Source organism: Pseudophryne corroboree, chromosome 11 (assembly GCF_028390025.1).
Source record: "Pseudophryne corroboree isolate aPseCor3 chromosome 11, aPseCor3.hap2, whole genome shotgun sequence".
Taxonomy (NCBI): Eukaryota; Metazoa; Chordata; class Amphibia; order Anura; family Myobatrachidae; genus Pseudophryne; species Pseudophryne corroboree.
Window position 1 is genome coordinate 69749319 of NC_086454.1, and position 18354 is coordinate 69767672.

General features: G+C 40.0%; 8 non-coding genes across 8 annotated transcripts; all 8 read left to right on the forward strand.

Annotated features, from left to right (window-relative positions):
* Nucleotides 1-11722: 11722 nt before the first annotated feature.
* On the forward strand, nt 11723-11796 carry TRNAT-CGU (transfer RNA threonine (anticodon CGU)). Its single transcript has one exon. It is a non-coding gene; the product is annotated as a tRNA-Thr (tRNA).
* Nucleotides 11797-12624: 828 nt separating this feature from the next.
* On the forward strand, nt 12625-12698 carry TRNAT-AGU (transfer RNA threonine (anticodon AGU)). The gene has a single exon. It is a non-coding gene; the product is annotated as a tRNA-Thr (tRNA).
* An 842-nt stretch (nt 12699-13540) lies between these two features.
* TRNAT-CGU (transfer RNA threonine (anticodon CGU)) lies at nt 13541-13614 on the forward strand. The gene has a single exon. It is a non-coding gene; the product is annotated as a tRNA-Thr (tRNA).
* An 820-nt stretch (nt 13615-14434) lies between these two features.
* TRNAT-AGU (transfer RNA threonine (anticodon AGU)) lies at nt 14435-14508 on the forward strand. The gene has a single exon. It is a non-coding gene; the product is annotated as a tRNA-Thr (tRNA).
* Nucleotides 14509-15350: 842 nt separating this feature from the next.
* On the forward strand, nt 15351-15424 carry TRNAT-CGU (transfer RNA threonine (anticodon CGU)). Its single transcript has one exon. It is a non-coding gene; the product is annotated as a tRNA-Thr (tRNA).
* An 828-nt stretch (nt 15425-16252) lies between these two features.
* On the forward strand, nt 16253-16326 carry TRNAT-AGU (transfer RNA threonine (anticodon AGU)). The gene has a single exon. It is a non-coding gene; the product is annotated as a tRNA-Thr (tRNA).
* Nucleotides 16327-17168: 842 nt separating this feature from the next.
* On the forward strand, nt 17169-17242 carry TRNAT-CGU (transfer RNA threonine (anticodon CGU)). The gene has a single exon. It is a non-coding gene; the product is annotated as a tRNA-Thr (tRNA).
* Nucleotides 17243-18070: 828 nt separating this feature from the next.
* On the forward strand, nt 18071-18144 carry TRNAT-AGU (transfer RNA threonine (anticodon AGU)). The gene has a single exon. It is a non-coding gene; the product is annotated as a tRNA-Thr (tRNA).
* The last annotated feature ends 210 nt before the right edge of the window (nt 18145-18354 follow it).

An 18354-nucleotide genomic window follows, 5' to 3' on the forward strand; every position in this document is an offset into this window, starting at 1 on the left:
CGGCACTCCCACACTGCCTGCACCCCTGACTGCTGACACTTCTGGCACCCCTGCGCTGGGGATACTGCCAGCACTCCTGCACTGAAGACACCTCTCGCACCAAGGACACTTCTGGCACTCCCACACTGCCGACACACTTGAACTCCTGCACCAAGGACACCTCCAGTACTCCCGCACTGCCGACACTGCCGGTACCCCTGCACTGAGGACACCGCCGGCACTTCCCGCACTGCTGACACTCCTGCACTGGGTATACTGCCAGCATTCCTGCACTGAGGACACCTCCTCCACTGCCGACACTGCCGGCACCCCTGCACAGACGACACTTCTGGCACTCCCACACTGCTGGCACCCCTGAACTCCTGCAATGAGGACACCGCCGTCACTGCCAGCACTCCTGCAATGAGCACACCTTTTGCACTGCCGACACCCCTGCCCTGCCGGCACACCTATTGCTAGCACTCATGGACTGAGGACACCTCCCGCACTGCCGGCACTTCTACACCGAGGACACTTACGGCAACCCCACACTGCCGGCACCCCTGAATTCCTGCAATGAGGACACCTCCCGCACTGTCGACACTGCCGGCACACCTGCACTGGGGATACTGCCAGCACTCCTAGACTGAGGACACCTCCCGCACTGCTGGCACCCCTGCACCGAGGACACTTCCGACACTCCCACACTGCCGACACTGCCAGCACCCCTGAACTCCTGCACTGGGGACACCTCCCACACTGCCAACACTGCTGGAACCCCTGCACCGAGGACACTTCTGGCACTCCCAAACTGCCGACACCCCTGAACTCTTGCACTAAGGACACCTCCAGTACTCCCGCACTGCCGACACTGCCGACACCCCTGCACTGAGGACACCACTGGCACTGCCTGCACTGCTGACACTCCTGCACTGGGGATACTGCCAGAATTCCTACACTAAGGACACCTCCTGCACTGCCGACACTGCCGTCACCCCTGCACTGAGGACACTTCCGGCACTCCCACGCTGCCGGTACCCCTGAACTCCTGCAATGAGGACACCGCCCTCACTGCCGGCACTCCTGCAATGAGGACACCTTTTACACTGCCGACACCCCTGCCCTGCCGGCACACCTATTGCTAGCACTCATGGACTGAGGACACCTCCCACACTGCTGGCACTTCTACACCGAGGACACTTCCGGCAACCCCACACTGCCGGCACCCCTGAACTCCTGCAATGAGGACACCTCCCGCACTGTTGACACTGCCGACACCCCCGTTCTGCCGGCACACCTATTGCCAGCACTCCTACACTGAGGACACCTCCCACACTGCCGACACCACTACCCTGCCGGCACACCTATTGTTAGCTCTCATGGACTGAGGACATCTCCCATACTGCCGACACTGATGGGACCCCTGCACCGAGGACACTTCCGGTACACCCACATTGCCAACACTGCCAGCACCTCTGAACTCCTGCACTGAGGATACCTCCCACACTGATGGCATCCCTGCACCGAGGACTACATTGTTTGACCAGTAATGAGTGAAGCTGAAGCAATTATATTTTTAAATACATAACATATTTTTTTATTGCAAGGAACAAGAAATGTATAAAAAAAACTTTTAATATTGTAGCTGCATACACTAAAGTTAGAAGCTGAGAAAACTTGTGACAATAACTCGGCATTCAAATCGTATTTTTTATATATAGTGTACAGTACATGAAATATACAGTACAATAGCTGCTGCAGGAAATACAGTATCTAGCAATGACTGTTGCAGGATATACAGTATCTAACAATGGACAGTATTAGGTTAGGCAGAGGCTGTGGTTCAATACATGGCTTTGGGCTGAAATTAGCAGAGTTCCACGTTGGACATCATTATCCCAGGGCTGTACTCTGCGCATCCTTAGCAATGAATTCAAAGTACTCTTAATCTTTGTAATATCACTGTTTATTAGTTGGAATTTCTCCCCACATCGCTTCAGGATATCCTCCTTTAGATTTACTGGTAGCGCCCTTTTTATCTTGTTACCATCAAAGTTCACATTATTAACCCAAGCCAGGTACAGTTGGTGTGGAACATGCTCCTGGAATATGGCTTGGGCATATCGATGAAGATGTCCCTTGCTCAGGGTGAACAGCAATAAATCTGTTTCAGGTGAGATGTTTCTGAGTGTTATGTTTTCCACAGGTCTTCCTGCTATCGCTGAAAAATCACTTTGTGTAAGTCGCTCAGGTGTGCTGAACCTGTGTGGCACTCCTGTATCACTATCGCCAGTCCTTCTTACTGTTGGTTGCTGTACTGGTGTTATCGGTGCAGTGGCATCGTTAGTGAAAAGTAAGTCATCTTCCATGCAGACATTGTCAAAATCATTTAAGAATTGTTTGGGATTTTGAGATTCTGTCTCTTTCATTGTAGTACTTTGCTCAGTAATAGCATTCTTCCACTCAACAGCAGCCTCTCGAACAGACTCATGGACAGTGTCCTGAACAACATTTCTAACAGTTTCCACCAAAGCAACACTCATAATGTCCACTTCAGCCCTGAGCTGTGTCCTCATCTCGGCTCTCAATTCTTTTACCTCACCCATCAGCTGACTCACCAACTCAGCACAGGTGCTTGTACAGACACCATCACTGACTCCCATGTACTCAAGTTTCCTACGGAGTCCAAGCGGGGATCTGCTACATGGTAACACTGGTGTGACTGTACTGTTCTCTGGTAAAACGTTGTCTTGCTCCATTATACCAATATCATCCATTAATGGCATAAAATTAGGTGTAGCTGGGTCATTCTGGAAGTTCACTGCTTGCTCCACATCGATGTTGGCTTCCCAGTTTCGAGAAAGAACTGCACACTTTGCCTTTGCAGTTTTTTTCCTTGCATTTGGTACATTTTCTTTCCCCACTTTCTGTGGTTTAGTAGTCTTCGGTACCATACTGGCAAGCTTCTTGGAAACACGTCTATTTGGAGATTTGTTATAGAAAGAATTCTTCTTCATTCTGCTGGTCTTTGTTCACAGAACGCGTAGTACTGTGAAGTCCAATAGGTAACAGACCACTATTTAAACTGTGAACTAATTTGTATACAATCCTGTCTCAAGTTCCCAAAGGTTGTCCTTGAAATGATTGGACAGCTTTATGAGACATCCCACATTCAAACCTGTATGTACTGGTCTGCTCTTATGACCTCCTCCACTTTTCTGCAGTACATAAAATTATACCTACTGTAAACAGTATGTTTGTACACACTACAAGATGACACGCACAATTTCAAAGAGTGTGAGCCAAATCATTGCTAATATGAAGAAGGAGAATAAGAAAATAAGTGAGATAAAACAGTGGCTGCAATACAGTGGTATTGAGGTCAGTTTACCCACGGTTCGTTATCATGCCTTTGAGAGGACTTTACTAAGAATCAACACACCTACAAAATGCACATGGTACGTATAGTCATTTTCAATATCTGTTGTTTCAATTGTTTACTAAACAGTTTCAAAATATATCACTATATTTAATATTATGAAGCCAGGAAATCACATTCTAGTTAAATGACTGCACTTTAATGTAGACATACAGTACATATTAGTGCTTAAAAATATGGTACCAAATAGTATTTCATACACTGATGCAGTATAATGTAATTAAATTACTGACAGTGATTGTGTGACTTTCATCCACTGTTTGCCTCAAAACACAGAAAGAAGGAACAAGAAATTTGGAGACAGTGCATGTGCTACTTTATGAGAATGAGACTGTACAAAAGTCTCAATACAACATCAATTAGCATTAACAAAAGGCAGGGGGGAGGGCAAATGGAGACCTAATTAGTTGTCTGTCTGGGGACAGTGCACTGGGCCTCATGTATGAAGCTTAAAAAGTGATAAAATGCAGAGTGATAAAGTACCAGCCAATCAGCTCCTTACTACCCGGTCACAGGCTGTGTTTGAAATATGACAGTTAGGAGCTGATTGGTTGGTGGTTTATCACTCTCCACTTTATCACTTTTTAAGGCTTAGTACATCTTACCAATTGTCTCCAAATTCATTTCTCATTCCCCCTTTGTGTTGAGGCAAACAATAGATGAAAGCAGGGGCACTTTAAGAGAGCAGGAGGCGCGTGTGATCGCTGACATCACTGGGCTGAAAATTGCTCAGTGCATACACACTGAGTGATTTCCCCCCTGCCCAGCGATGTCAGCGGGGGTGAATGGCTTTCCATAGCAGGACGCTATGGAAAGCCGTCCACCCCACCATTCATTTGCTGGTAATACCAGCAGATGAACGGCTGCCGCCGGCGATGAAACGGAAACACACTTCGGCGCTCACCGTTCATCGCCAGGGCATACACACTGGGCGGTTTTGAGCTGAAAGCAGCTCAAACAACCAAAAGGGAGCTGCTTTCAGATCAAAATCGCTGGAGGAGAGAGCACCGATACACAGAGCTGGATTAAAGGGGGGGGGGGAGTACGTACCCCGGGCCCCCCTTTCCAAAGGGCCCCCTGCCACACCACAGATCGGATCTCTCTTCCGATCCAATCTGTGGTGCTGGGCTCCCGGCTCACGTCCTCACTGCATAGGCGGCTGCAGAGGTAGGACAGCTGAGCTGAGCGACAGCTCAGCTGTCCAATAATATATGAATGAAGCAGCCAGTCCCTGCAGCCTGCGTGCCCATCCAATGACTGGCTACTTCATTCATACATTATTGGACAGCTGAGCCATCGCTCAGCTCAGCTGTCCTGTCTGTGTGGCCACTGCTGCAGTGGGGACGGTAGTGCAGGGCAGGTCAGGAGGTCTGCCGTGTGCTGCTTGGGGAGCACATTAAGCTGCTGCATATATATATATATATATATATTCAGCTGCCTTCTTTTTATTAGAGGCTCCACAGTATTAAGAGCCACAGGCCCCCCATGGTCTTAATCCGGCTCTGCCGATACACATACAGTACGATACACCCTTGTCATTTGTTTTTATTTAAACTCTTTGACAATACTGTATTCTTGCTGAATTGGCATAGATATACTATAGATAGTACTTTACATTTTGATTATAATCTCTAATTTTTCATCGACTGTACTTTAGGAGAGTCAAGAAAATAGTAGATGAGCTGACTGCTGATAATGATGAGCTTACTGCCATAGAACTCCGTCGTATTCTGCAAGCTGAGTATGGCCTTGACATCTCCTGTAGTAGCATAAAAAGAATGCGGAGGCAACTTGGTTGGACTTATGCCGGTGCTAGGTACTGTACAGTAAATTGACATTTCAATTACAATTATAATACAATTTCTATACAGTTTGTATACAGTGCGGTAAACTAATTACATCTCTGAAATCAGCATCTGATTTTTCTTTAACATTATCTTAGTTTGGACGCTCAATTATCCTATTTCCACTGTAAAATGTATCCCATTTTACATTCCTTTCACAGGATGACTCACATGATTAGAGATGTTAACAAGGAAAAGAGAGTTCAACAGGCTCGTCAATGGATTGCTATTGGAGAAAATTTTGACAATGTCATATTTACAGATGAAACTTCTGTAGCACTTGAGAGGTTTGCAAGGAGGTCCTTCCGCAAACGTGGCTATTTATCATTTAAGCCATCTCCAAAGCACCCATTAAAAGTACATGTGTGGGGTGGTATCTCCCGCAGAGGCCCAGGACCAATTTTAATTTTTGAAGGTACATATAAAGTACAGTAGTAATGTACATTACTATGTTGTTTTTCAATATTTTCTATTTAGAACTACTGTCCAGTGACTACTGTAAGTCTATGGACTATGAGAAAAGGATTTACTGGTAGGTATATAAAATCCTGTTTTTTTTATTGTTCTACGTCAGGTATCATGGATAAAACATTCTTCCAGTCCATGATCATTAATGATACTTTAGTGCCGTATGTAAGAAAGTATTGGTCATCTGGACATCGAATGTTCCAGGACAATGATCCAAAACATAGTGCTTCGGCCAAATTCATAGAGGAAAAAGGCATCATTTGGCAACGCACACCACCAGAGTAAGTACAGTTTTGCCCTGTAGACTGATGCTTCCTGTAAAGCATGAAATGCCAAATATTCCATTTTTAAATTCTCTCCCTTTATTGACTTTTCACAGATCACCGGACATGAATCCTATCGAGCTAGTGTGGTCTCAAATGAAAAGTTATATTCGTTCTCAATCTAAGCCAAGGACAAAAGAGCAACTGATTGATGGCATCAATACATTTTGGAAAAACGTACTTACATTGGAGACCTGTAATAATTATGTAGACCATTTATTTTCTGTGCTGCCAGTGATTATAGAAAGAAATGGACAAGCCAGCTGCATGTAATTGGAATGGATCATATTGTCGACAAAAAGAAGGTCAACAGTCATTAGGTCGACCAATATTGGTCGACAGGCCATATGTCGACACATCAAAAAAGACAGTACGCAAACGAATAATGCATAGAATTTTCATAAAGGGCCCTTTACCTATCGTACTCATCCTTTCTGCAAATGCTTGAAATATCAAAATTAGACTACCTGCTTAAATTAATTAATTTGTTATATTTTATCTGTAACATGTACTTCATCCTAGTATTACATTTGTTATGCAATCTTGAAAATTGTTTAAAAAAAAAAGTAGTCACCTCTGCAACACTGTATTCTGTAATTGTGTATGGATTGTACAAAGCATCCAAGTGATTGCATTCAGTTTTGTCTAACTTACAGTATATTTATACTATTTAGTTGGAATTATTTTATCATTGCAAAGTCTTATAATATGTTCCGTTACCTTGTAGCACTATTAGGTTTTAATTAACTTATTCTTTAATGTCACTTTAGACTTCATTCACCTCTGTGCTCTGAGTAACAAATAACCCCAATTTTTTCATTAATAAACTGAGGCTCTGAATTGCTAAAAGTTCACTGTTTATTTCAAATTCCAGGACAGCAGCCCTTCCCCCACCCAGAATACACGTTACTGTGCTGTAACTCTATTCCCCAAGGAATCTACTTCAAAGGCCTCTCACACTGAGATTTTCACACCTACACAATTAAGAACTGGACTCTAAAGCTGGCAATACTGTACATCAGAATGACCTGAATACGATCACACACACATAGCGATTTGGGCTGCTTTTCTAATTGATTTGCTGAGTCACTTAGAAATACAGCACAAATCGCTATGTGTGTATAGCGATAGTGATGTGTGTCCCTGCATGCTTGAAAGATCTAGTCATCACCCATGTTTTCTCTATTGCAAACACGGGCAGTGACAGATCGCTCAGCACACATCGCTGGTGCAGCTCTGTGTGCTGAGTGATCTTGCTGAGCCCGTGTGATCACCGATATCGCTGGGCAGAAAACAGTCAACATAGGTAAGTATGTGTGTGTCGACATGTGTGAAATAAAGTTTTACTGTCACGGTGTGTGTCTCCTGTTTTTATTTGGGTATTTTTTTTCCATTAGAACTACAGGTACCAGCGGGCACGTTTTTCTCCCGCATGCTGGTACTTGTGGTTCTCCAAGTACCAGCTTGCGGGGGAGGCTTGCTGGGACTTGTAGTACTACTGGAAAAAACAATATTCTTTCAATTTTCTCAAGGCTATCAGCCCCCCATCCGCAGCCTTTGGATGGGGGGACAGCCTCGGGCTTCACCCCTGGCCCTTGGGTGGCTGGGGGGTGGACCCCTTGATTGAAGGGGTCCCCACTCCCCCAGGGTACCCTGGCCAGGGGTGACTAGTTGGATATTTAATGCCATGGCCGCAGGGCACTGTATAAAAGTGACCCCCGGCTGTGGCATTATCTGTCCAGCTAGTGGAGCCCGATGCTGGTGTAAAAAATACAGGGGACCCCTACTCTTTTTGTCCCCCGTATTTTTTGCACCAGCACCAGGCACAGAGCCCGGTGCTGGTTTTAAAAATACAGGGGATGCCCGTCCATTTCCCCCCCGGATTTTTAGAACCAGGACCGGCTCGAAGAGCCCGAGGCTGGTTATGCTTTGGAGGGGGGACCCCACGCAATTTTTTGGGGGTTTTTTCCCATCCCATTAAAAAAATATATATATAATAATAATCTTTTTAAAAATATATAAATAATACTTGTGCCTCCAAAAAAGAGGGCAGTGGGGTGCTGGCAGTGCGGGAGTGCCAGAAGTGTCCACGGTACCATCAACCAAGTACAAGGAGCACATCTCCCGCACTACTGACACTCCTGCACTGGGGATACTGCCAGCCCTCCTGCACTGATTACACCACCTACACCTCTGCACCGAGGACACTGCTGGCACTCCCACATGTATTGGAGATATATTAATACTTCACAATTAGCTGCCGATGCTGATATTCCCGTGTGCCTGATGGATAAATTGCCCTGTACATATGGATGTCCATGTTGCTGCCCACGGTGCTGTTGGTGGCTAGAGGTGGGAGGAGAAGCCACCGGCATCCTTGATTCTGCTGACCGGAAGTCTGACCCGGTCACATACTCGTGGCCAGGGGTTACATATGCTTTTTGCCATAGGGGTTATATGCTTAGAGCCAGGGGGTTACATGCTCATTCTGGGTAGCGCTGGGTAATGGTCTAGTAATACCCCTGGCATCTGTCTCCTATAAGGGCCGTCTTCCAATGCGATCTGCATGGAATCTGCAGCTTCCAGTAGTAGGTAGAGCCTAAGCATCTATTGTGCCGGTGCTGCGCCCCCCCCCAGGACTCAGCTATCCAGGCTGCAGCCTTATGGCTGATCAGGCCCTGGGTCTCATGTTTCTTCACCCACTTGTATGGCAGGCAGAGCACCCACTGACTTATGGAGCACAGCCCAAGCACAGGACTGATTTGTGGCAGACAGGCACAGCACCCACTTGTATGGCAGACAGAGCACCCAGTGACTTATTATGGAGCACAGCCCAAGCACAGGACTGATTTGTGGCAGACAGGCACAGCACCCACTTGTATGGCAGGCAGAGCACCCACTGACTTATGGAGCACAGCCCAAGCACAGGACTGATTTGTGGCAGACAGGCACAGCACCCACTTGTATGGCAGGCAGAGCACCCACTGACTTATGGAGCACAGCCCAAGCACAGGACTGATTTGTGGCAGACAGGCACAGCACCCACTTGTATGGCAGGCAGAGCACCCACTGACTTATGGAGCACAGCCCAAGCACAGGACTGATTTGTGGCAGACAGGCACAGCACCCACTTGTATGGCAGACAGAGCACCCAGTGACTTATTATGGAGCACAGCCCAAGCACAGGACTGATTTGTGGCAGACAGGCACAGCACCCACTTGTATGGCAGACAGAGCACCCAGTGATTTATTATGGCAGCACAGCCCAAGCACAGGACTGATTTGTGGCAGACAGGCACAGCACCCACTTGTATGGCAGACAGAGCACCCAGTGACTTATTATGGCAACACAGCCTCAGCGCTGGACCGATTTGTGGCAGACAGACGCAGCACCCACTTGTATGGCAGACACTGTCGATCTTCAGACCGGATCCCAGTGAAATATATGTGGTATTGAAATACCAAAAATTCTCTCTACTCACACCTTAACCACCAAACAATTGCAAAAAATTACAAGTATCAATAGTGCCTTTTAGTTAGTATCATAATTTCTATATTGAATCTCTGTGTGGAGTTTGTATGAACTCTTCATCAGCACATTATCAATCACAAGGAAAAAGATTTTTTTAAACATATAGGCAACATTGAGCCAGGTACATGTTGGAAGTTAGTATGAGAGATGTATTGGAAAAATATTAATACTTCACAATTAGCTGCTGCAGCTGATATTCCCGTGTGCATGATGGATAAATTGGCCTGCACACACGGCTCATGGGGGTCATTCTGACCCGATCGCTGCTGCTGACCAGCCGCTGCGGGCCGTGTAGTAATGAGTAGCTCCCGGCCAGCACGCTAAAGCTGCGCTGGCCGGGAGCTACTCCTGAAGTACAAAAGCATCGCCGCTGTGCAATACTTTTGCACTTCTGCAGGGGGGGGGGGCGTAACTGACCTGCGGGGCGGACTGGCCCTGTGCTGGGCATCCCCCGCATATCTCTGTTCCTGATCGTAGCCCTGCAAAATTTTGCAGGGCTACGATCAACTCGGAATGACACCCCATAGCTGCAATTTTGTTAGCAGATGGGCAAAACCATGGGGGTCATGCAGGCCTGATTGCACGCTAGGTTGTTTTGCTGAGCTGCGATCAGGACATAACTGCGCATGTGTGTGCCCCGCAATACGCAGGCGCGTCGCACAGGTACAAAGTGGATCGTTGCTGAGCAATGGATTTAATGAAGAATCCATTCGCACAGACAATCGCAAGGAGATTGACTGGAAGAAAACATTTGTGGATGTCAACTGAACGTTTTCTGGGAGTGTTTGGAAAAACGCAGGTGTGTCAATGCGTTTGCAGGGTGGGTGTCTGATGTAAATTCGGGGCAAACACTTTAGCCTGTTCGTGTCCGGAATTGACGTCAGACACCTGCCCTGCAAACGCTTGGACACGCCTGCGTTTTTCCAAACACTCCCAGAAAGCGTTCAGTTGCCACCCACAAATGCCCTCTTCCTGTCAATCTCCTTGCGATCTGCTGTGCGAATCGATTCTTCATTAAATCCATTGCTCAGCAACGATCCGCTTTGTACCCGTACGACGCACATGCGCATTGAGGTGCATACGCATGTGCAGTTTCGACCTGATCGCACCGCTGCAAAACAACCTAGCGTGCGATCATTTCGGAATGACCCCCATGGTTTTGCCCATTTGCAAATAAAATGCTGCTAGAATCAGGTCTGAACTACTCCCTCTAGAATCTCTTTATCAGACTTTCTGCTTGCTCAGTTTCTGAAAATGCCACCTGCTGTCTGAAAAGTGGTACTGCACTATATTTCAGAGGAGATACACATGGCTTGCCGTGTATATCTTAAGAGGAAATCTTATCTCGTGCCATGAACGGCAGGCCATGATACTTTTTTCAGAAAGGTAATAGTGGACACATCTGTAAAAAAGTTTAAAGATGCCATCCATGTCAGAAGATGACAAACAACAAAACTTCACCCTATTTCAATATAAGTTAATTTGTAGAAATATGCCTATGTTAAGGTAAATATATGAATTTTTACAAAATAGCCTTCATCATATTGGGTAACTGCAAAATTAATTTGGAGTACAGTCAAAAGAGAATAACACAGGAAGTGTTAAAATGTCTGTAAAAAAGTAAGTTTCCCAAGGTACAGTAATTTGAGAGTAAGTTTGGTCATCATAGCTAGAGAATCATTGACATTTAACCCATATTTATTTCCATAACATCCTTAAAATTGTGTTAGGAAAATACTTCTTGATGAAAAGCTAAAATTCTCTTGAAAAAGCATAAATAAAGAATGTTCACCATAATTCTGACTTTTTAAAACAGAGTTCTTAATTTTACTACATGTTTTTGTTTTCTGAATATCAAAAATTAATTGACATTTATTCCCATGTAGCATTACTTACAGAGAAATCAATAAAAGTGCTAAAAAAAATATATTAGAAAATTACTTTGACAAGATATTTTAAGAATGTAGGTCCTGTAAATCATGAATGAAAAGAGAGAACACAACTTTCTATTTATACTCTAAATTTCCACCGGTTTGAAAAATTGATGAAGCAATAGTTATAAGAATGTCAAAAATTGTTACCAAATAGCATATCGTAGATATATCATTTTTCTTTGTGAAGCTTTTGAGCATCATGTGGTGCTGTGGCTTAGTTGGTTAAAGCGCCAGTCTCGTAAACAGGAGATCCTGAGTTCAAATCTCAGCAGTGCCTTTCATTTATTTTCATCATGTCAGAACATAGTTTGTTGTTAATTCATCACAAAAAGACACGTGAATGCTTCAGCAGCCTTTACCCTTTCTCACATGTTCAGTAAAATGTACCACATTTCTAGATACAGTCCAAATCAGAAACACAAAAAAATGCAATATTCCCCTTTTTTAATATCAGTTTTTTTGTAGAAGTAAATTGATGCCAAGGTAACTAGAAAAGAATTCCAGAAATTGGCAATATTCATGTCTGAGCAATCTCCAGAAACAATATGGTGTCCAGTCAGAGGAAATGTTTAAACAAAAGTAAGTAACAATGTGAGTTTCTCAAGATAAATGGATAGACAATTTAGTCATCAGAGTTTGGAGAGCAATAGAAAATAATGGATTATGTATTACTTAACATAAACAATATTGTGTTAGGAAAGAATTTCCAGAAATCAATCTTTCCATTTATTGAGCAAGCTTCCAGATAAAATGTTAACATTAATTCTATCATTGAGATCTCATTTTTTCATTTCACGACTACTTTTTAACTGTATGAGTACCAACAAAAGACTGACTTTAATTTCCCAGGGATGACTACATTAATAACAACGCCATAATATCTATTACAATAAAGCATATTAACAAGTGACTTGGACAAGACATTGTATGAATGTAGGGCCTGTATATACAAAATAAAGGAGAGAAAAGCATTACATAACTTACTGTAAGTTTCCAACTGTTTAAAGAATTAATAAAATACTTGTTTCAAAAAAATATATAAAAATAATAAAAAATATTATACTTTAGACATATAATTTGTCATTATACATAAGGCAGTGCAAGTGGCATTGTGGCTTAGTTGGTTAAAGCGTCTGTCTAGTAAACAGGAGATCCTGAGTTCAAATCACAGCAGTGCCTTTGCTTGATACCTTTTTATCACACCAGTATGTAGTTTTTTGTTGATGCATAACAAAATAAGATGTGTAAAACCTTTATCTGCTTTCACTTTGGCATATTTGGTCACCAATGTAAAAAAGTTTAAAGATTCCATCCATGTCAGAAGATGACAAACAACAAAACTTCACCCTATTTCAATATAAGTTAATTTGCAGAAATATGCCTATGTTAAGGTAAATATATGAATTTTTACAAAATAGCCTTCATCATATTGGGTAACTGCAAAATTAATTTGGAGTACAGTCAAAAGAGAATAACACAGGAAGTGTTAAAATGTCTGTAAAAAAGTAAGTTTCCCAAGGTACAGTAATTTGAGAGTCAGTTTGGTCATCATAGCTAGAGAATCATTGACATTTAACCCATATTTATTTCCATAACATCCTTAAAATTGTGTTAGGAAAATACTTCTTGATGAAAAGCTAAAATTCTCTTGAAAAAGCATAAATAAAGAATGTTCACCATAATTCTGACTTTTTAAAACAGAGTTCTTAATTTTACTACATGTTTTTGTTTTCTGAATATCAAAAATTAATTGACATTTATTCCCATGTAGCATTACTTACAGAGAAATCAATAAAAGTGCTAAAAAAATATATTAGAAAATTACTTTGACAAGATATTTTAAGAATGTAGGTCCTGTAAATCATGAATGAAAAGAGAGAACACAACTTTCTATTTATACTCTAAATTTCCACCGGTTTGAAAAATTGATGAAGCAATAGTTATAAGAATGTCAAAAATTGTTACCAAATAGCATATCGTAGATATATCATTTTTCTTTGTGAAGCTTTTGAGCATCATGTGGTGCTGTGGCTTAGTTGGTTAAAGCGCCAGTCTCGTAAACAGGAGATCCTGAGTTCAAATCTCAGCAGTGCCTTTCATTTATTTTCATCATGTCAGATGTTGTTAATTCATCACAAAAAGACACGTGAATGCTTCAGCAGCCTTTACCCTTTCTCACATGTTCAGTAAAATGTACCACATTTCTAGATACAGTCCAAATCAGAAACACAAAAAAATGCAATATTCCCCTTTTTTAATATCAGTTTTTTTGTAGAAGTAAATTGATGCCAAGGTAACTAGAAAAGAATTCCAGAAATTGGCAATATTCATGTCTGAGCAATCTCCAGAAACAATATGGTGTCCAGTCAGAGGAAATGTTTAAACAAAAGTCAGTAACAATGTGAGTTTCTCAAGATAAATGGATATACAATTTAGTCATCAGAGTTTGGAGAGCAATAGAAAATAATGGATTATGTATTACTTAACATAAACAATATTGTGTTAGGAAAGAATTTCCAGAAATCAATCTTTCCATTTATTGAGCAAGCTTCCAGATAAAATGTTAACATTAATTCTATCATTGAGATCTCATTTTTTCATTTCACGACTACTTTTTAACTGTATGAGTACCAACAAAAGACTGACTTTAATTTCCCAGGGATGACTACATTAATAACAACGCCATAATATCTATTACAATAAAGCATATTAACAAGTGACTTGGACAAGACATTGTATGAATGTAGGGCCTGTATATACAAAATAAAGGAGAGAAAAGCATTACATAACTTACTGTAAGTTTCCAACTGTTTAAAGAATTAATAAAATACTTGTTTCAAAAAAATATATAAAAATAATAAAAAATATTATACTTTAGACATATAATTTGTCATTATACATAAGGCAGTGCAAGTGGCATTGTGGCTTAGTTGGTTAAAGCGTCTGTCTAGTAAACAGGAGATCCTGAGTTCAAATCACAGCAGTGCCTTTGCTTGATACCTTTTTATCACACCAGTATGTAGTTTTTTGTTGATGCATAACAAAATAAGATGTGTAAAACCTTTATCTGCTTTCACTTTGGCATATTTGGTCACCAATGTAAAAAAGTTTAAAGATGCCATCCATGTCAGAAGATGACAAACAACAAAACTTCACCCTATTTCAATATAAGTTAATTTGCAGAAATATGCCTATGTTAAGGTAAATATATGAATTTTTACAAAATAGCCTTCATCATATTGGGTAACTGCAAAATTAATTTGGAGTACAGTCAAAAGAGAATAACACAGGAAGTGTTAAAATGTCTGTAAAGAAGTAAGTTTCCCAAGGTACAGTAATTTGAGAGTCAGTTTGGTCATCATAGCTAGAGAATCATTGACATTTAACCCATATTTATTTCCATAACATCCTTAAAATTGTGTTAGGAAAATACTTCTTGATGAAAAGCTAAAATTCTCTTGAAAAAGCATAAATAAAGAATGTTCACCATAATTCTGACTTTTTAAAACAGAGTTCTTAATTTTACTACATGTTTTTGTTTTCTGAATATCAAAAATTAATTGACATTTATTCCCATGTAGCATTACTTACAGAGAAATCAATAAAAGTGCTAAAAAAATATATTAGAAAATTACTTTGACAAGATATTTTAAGAATGTAGGTCCTGTAAATCATGAATGAAAAGAGAGAACACAACTTTCTATTTATACTCTAAATTTCCACCGGTTTGAAAAATTGATGAAGCAATAGTTATAAGAATGTCAAAAATTGTTACCAAATAGCATATCTTAGATATATCATTTTTCTTTGTGAAGCTTTTGAGCATCATGTGGTGCTGTTGCTTAGTTGGTTAAAGCGCCTGTCTCGTAAACAGGAGATCCTGAGTTCAAATCTCAACAGTGCCTTTCATTTATTTTCATCATCTCAGAACATAGTTTGTTGTTAATTCATCACAAAAAGACACGTGAATGCTTCAGCAGCCTTTACCCTTTCTCACATGTTCAGTAAAATGTACCACATTTCTAGATACAGTCCAAATCAGAAACACAAAAAAATGCAATATTCCCCTTTTTTAATATCAGTTTTTTTGTAGAAGTAAATTGATGCCAATGTAACTAGAAAAGAATTCCAGAAATTGGCAATATTCATGTCTGAGCAATCTCCAGAAACAATATGGTGTCCAGTCAGAGGAAATGTTTAAACAAAAGTCAGTAACAATGTGAGTTTCTCAAGATAAATGGATAGACAATTTAGTCATCAGAGTTTGGAGAGCAATAGAAAATAATGGATTATGTATTACTTAACATAAACAATATTGTGTTAGGAAAGAAATTCCAGAAATCAATCTTTCCATTTATTGAGCAAGCTTCCAGATAAAATGTTAACATTAATTCTATCATTGAGATCTCATTTTTTCATTTCACGACTACTTTTTAACTGTATGAGTACCAACAAAAGACTGACTTTAATTTCCCAGGGATGACTACATTAATAACAACGCCATAATATCTATTACAATAAAGCATATTAACAAGTGACTTGGACAAGACATTGTATGAATGTAGGGCCTGTATATACAAAATAAAGGAGAGAAAAGCATTACATAACTTACTGTAAGTTTCCAACTGTTTAAAGAATTAATAAAATACTTGTTTCAAAAAAATATATAAAAATAATAAAAAATATTATACTTTAGACATATAATTTGTCATTATACATAAGGCAGTGCAAGTGGCACTGTGGCTTAGTTGGTTAAAGCGTCTGTCTAGTAAACAGGAGATCCTGAGTTCAAATCACAGCAGTGCCTTTGCTTGATACCTTTTTATCACACCAGTATGTAGTTTTTTGTTGATGCATAACAAAATAAGATGTGTAAAACCTTTATCTGCTTTCACTTTGGCACATTTGGTCACCAATGTAAAAAAGTTTAAAGATGCCATCCATGTCAGAAGATGACAAACAACAAAACTTCACCCTATTTCAATATAAGTTAATTTGCAGAAATATGCCTATGTTAAGGTAAATATATGAATTTTTACAAAATAGCCTTCATCATATTGGGTAACTGCAAAATTAATTTGGAGTACAGTCAAAAGAGAATAACACAGGAAGTGTTAAAATGTCTGTAAAAAAGTAAGTTTCCCAAGGTACAGTAATTTGAGAGTCAGTTTAGTCATCATAGCTAGAGAATCATTGACATTTAACCCATATTTATTTCCATAACATCCTTAAAATTGTGTTAGGAAAATACTTCTTGATGAAAAGCTAAAATTCTCTTGAAAAAGCATAAATAAAGAATGTTCACCATAATTCTGACTTTTTAAAACAGAGTTCTTAATTTTACTACATGTTTTTGTTTTCTGAATATCAAAAATCAATTGACATTTATTCCCATGTAGCATTACTTACAGAGAAATCAATAAAAGTGCTAAAAAAATATATTAGAAAATTACTTTGACAAGATATTTTAAGAATGTAGGTCCTGTAAATAATGAATGAAAAGAGAGAACACAACTTTCTATTTATACTCTAAATTTCCACCGGTTTGAATAATTTATGAAGCAATAGTTATAAGAATGTCAAAAATTGTTGCCAAATAGCATATCTTAGATATATAATTTTTCTTTGTGAAGCTTTTGAGCATCATGTGGTGCTGTGGCTTAGTTGGTTAAAGCGCCTGTCTCGTAAACAGGAGATCCTGAGTTCAAATCTCAGCAGTGCCTTTCATTTATTTTCATCATCTCAGAACATAGTTTGTTGTTAATTCATCACAAAAAGACACGTGAATGCTTCAGCAGCCTTTACCCTTTCTCACATGTTCAGTAAAATGTACCACATTTCTAGATACAGTCCAAATCAGAAACACAAAAAAATGCAATATTCCCCTTTTTAAATATCAGTTTTTTTGTAGAAGTAAATTGATGCCAAGGTAACTAGAAAAGAATTCCAGAAATTGGCAATATTCATGTCTGAGCAATCTCCAGAAACAATATGGTGTCCAGTCAGAGGAAATGTTTAAACAAAAGTCAGTAACAATGTGAGTTTCTCAAGATAAATGGATATACAATTTAGTCATCAGAGTTTGGAGAGCAATAGAAAATAATGGATTATGTATTACTTAACATAAACAATATTGTGTTAGGAAAGAAATTCCAGAAATCAATCTTTCCATTTATTGAGCAAGCTTCCAGATAAAATGTTAACATTAATTCTATCATTGATATCTCATTTTTTCATTTCACGACTACTTTTTAACTGTATGAGTACCAACAAAAGACTGACTTTAATTTCCCAGAGATGACTACATTAATAACAACGCCATAATATCTATTACAATAAAGCATATTAACAAGTGACTTGGACAAGACATTGTATGAATGTAGGGCCTGTATATACAAAATAAAGGAGAGAAAAGCATTACATAACTTACTGTAAGTTTCCAACTGTTTAAAGAATTAATAAAATACTTGTTTCAAAAAAATATATAAAAATAATAAAAAATATTATACTTTAGACATATAATTTGTCATTATACATAAGGCAGTGCAAGTGGCACTGTGGCTTAGTTGGTTAAAGCGTCTGTCTAGTAAACAGGAGATACTGAGTTCAAATCACAGCAGTGCCTTTGCTTGATACCTTTTTATCACACCAGTATGTAGTTTTTTGTTGATGCATAACAAAATAAGATGTGTAAAACCTTTATCTGCTTTCACTTTGGCACATTTGGTCACCAATGTAAAAAAGTTTAAAGATGCCATCCATGTCAGAAGATGACAAACAACAAAACTTCACCCTATTTCAATATAAGTTAATTTGCAGAAATATGCCTATGTTA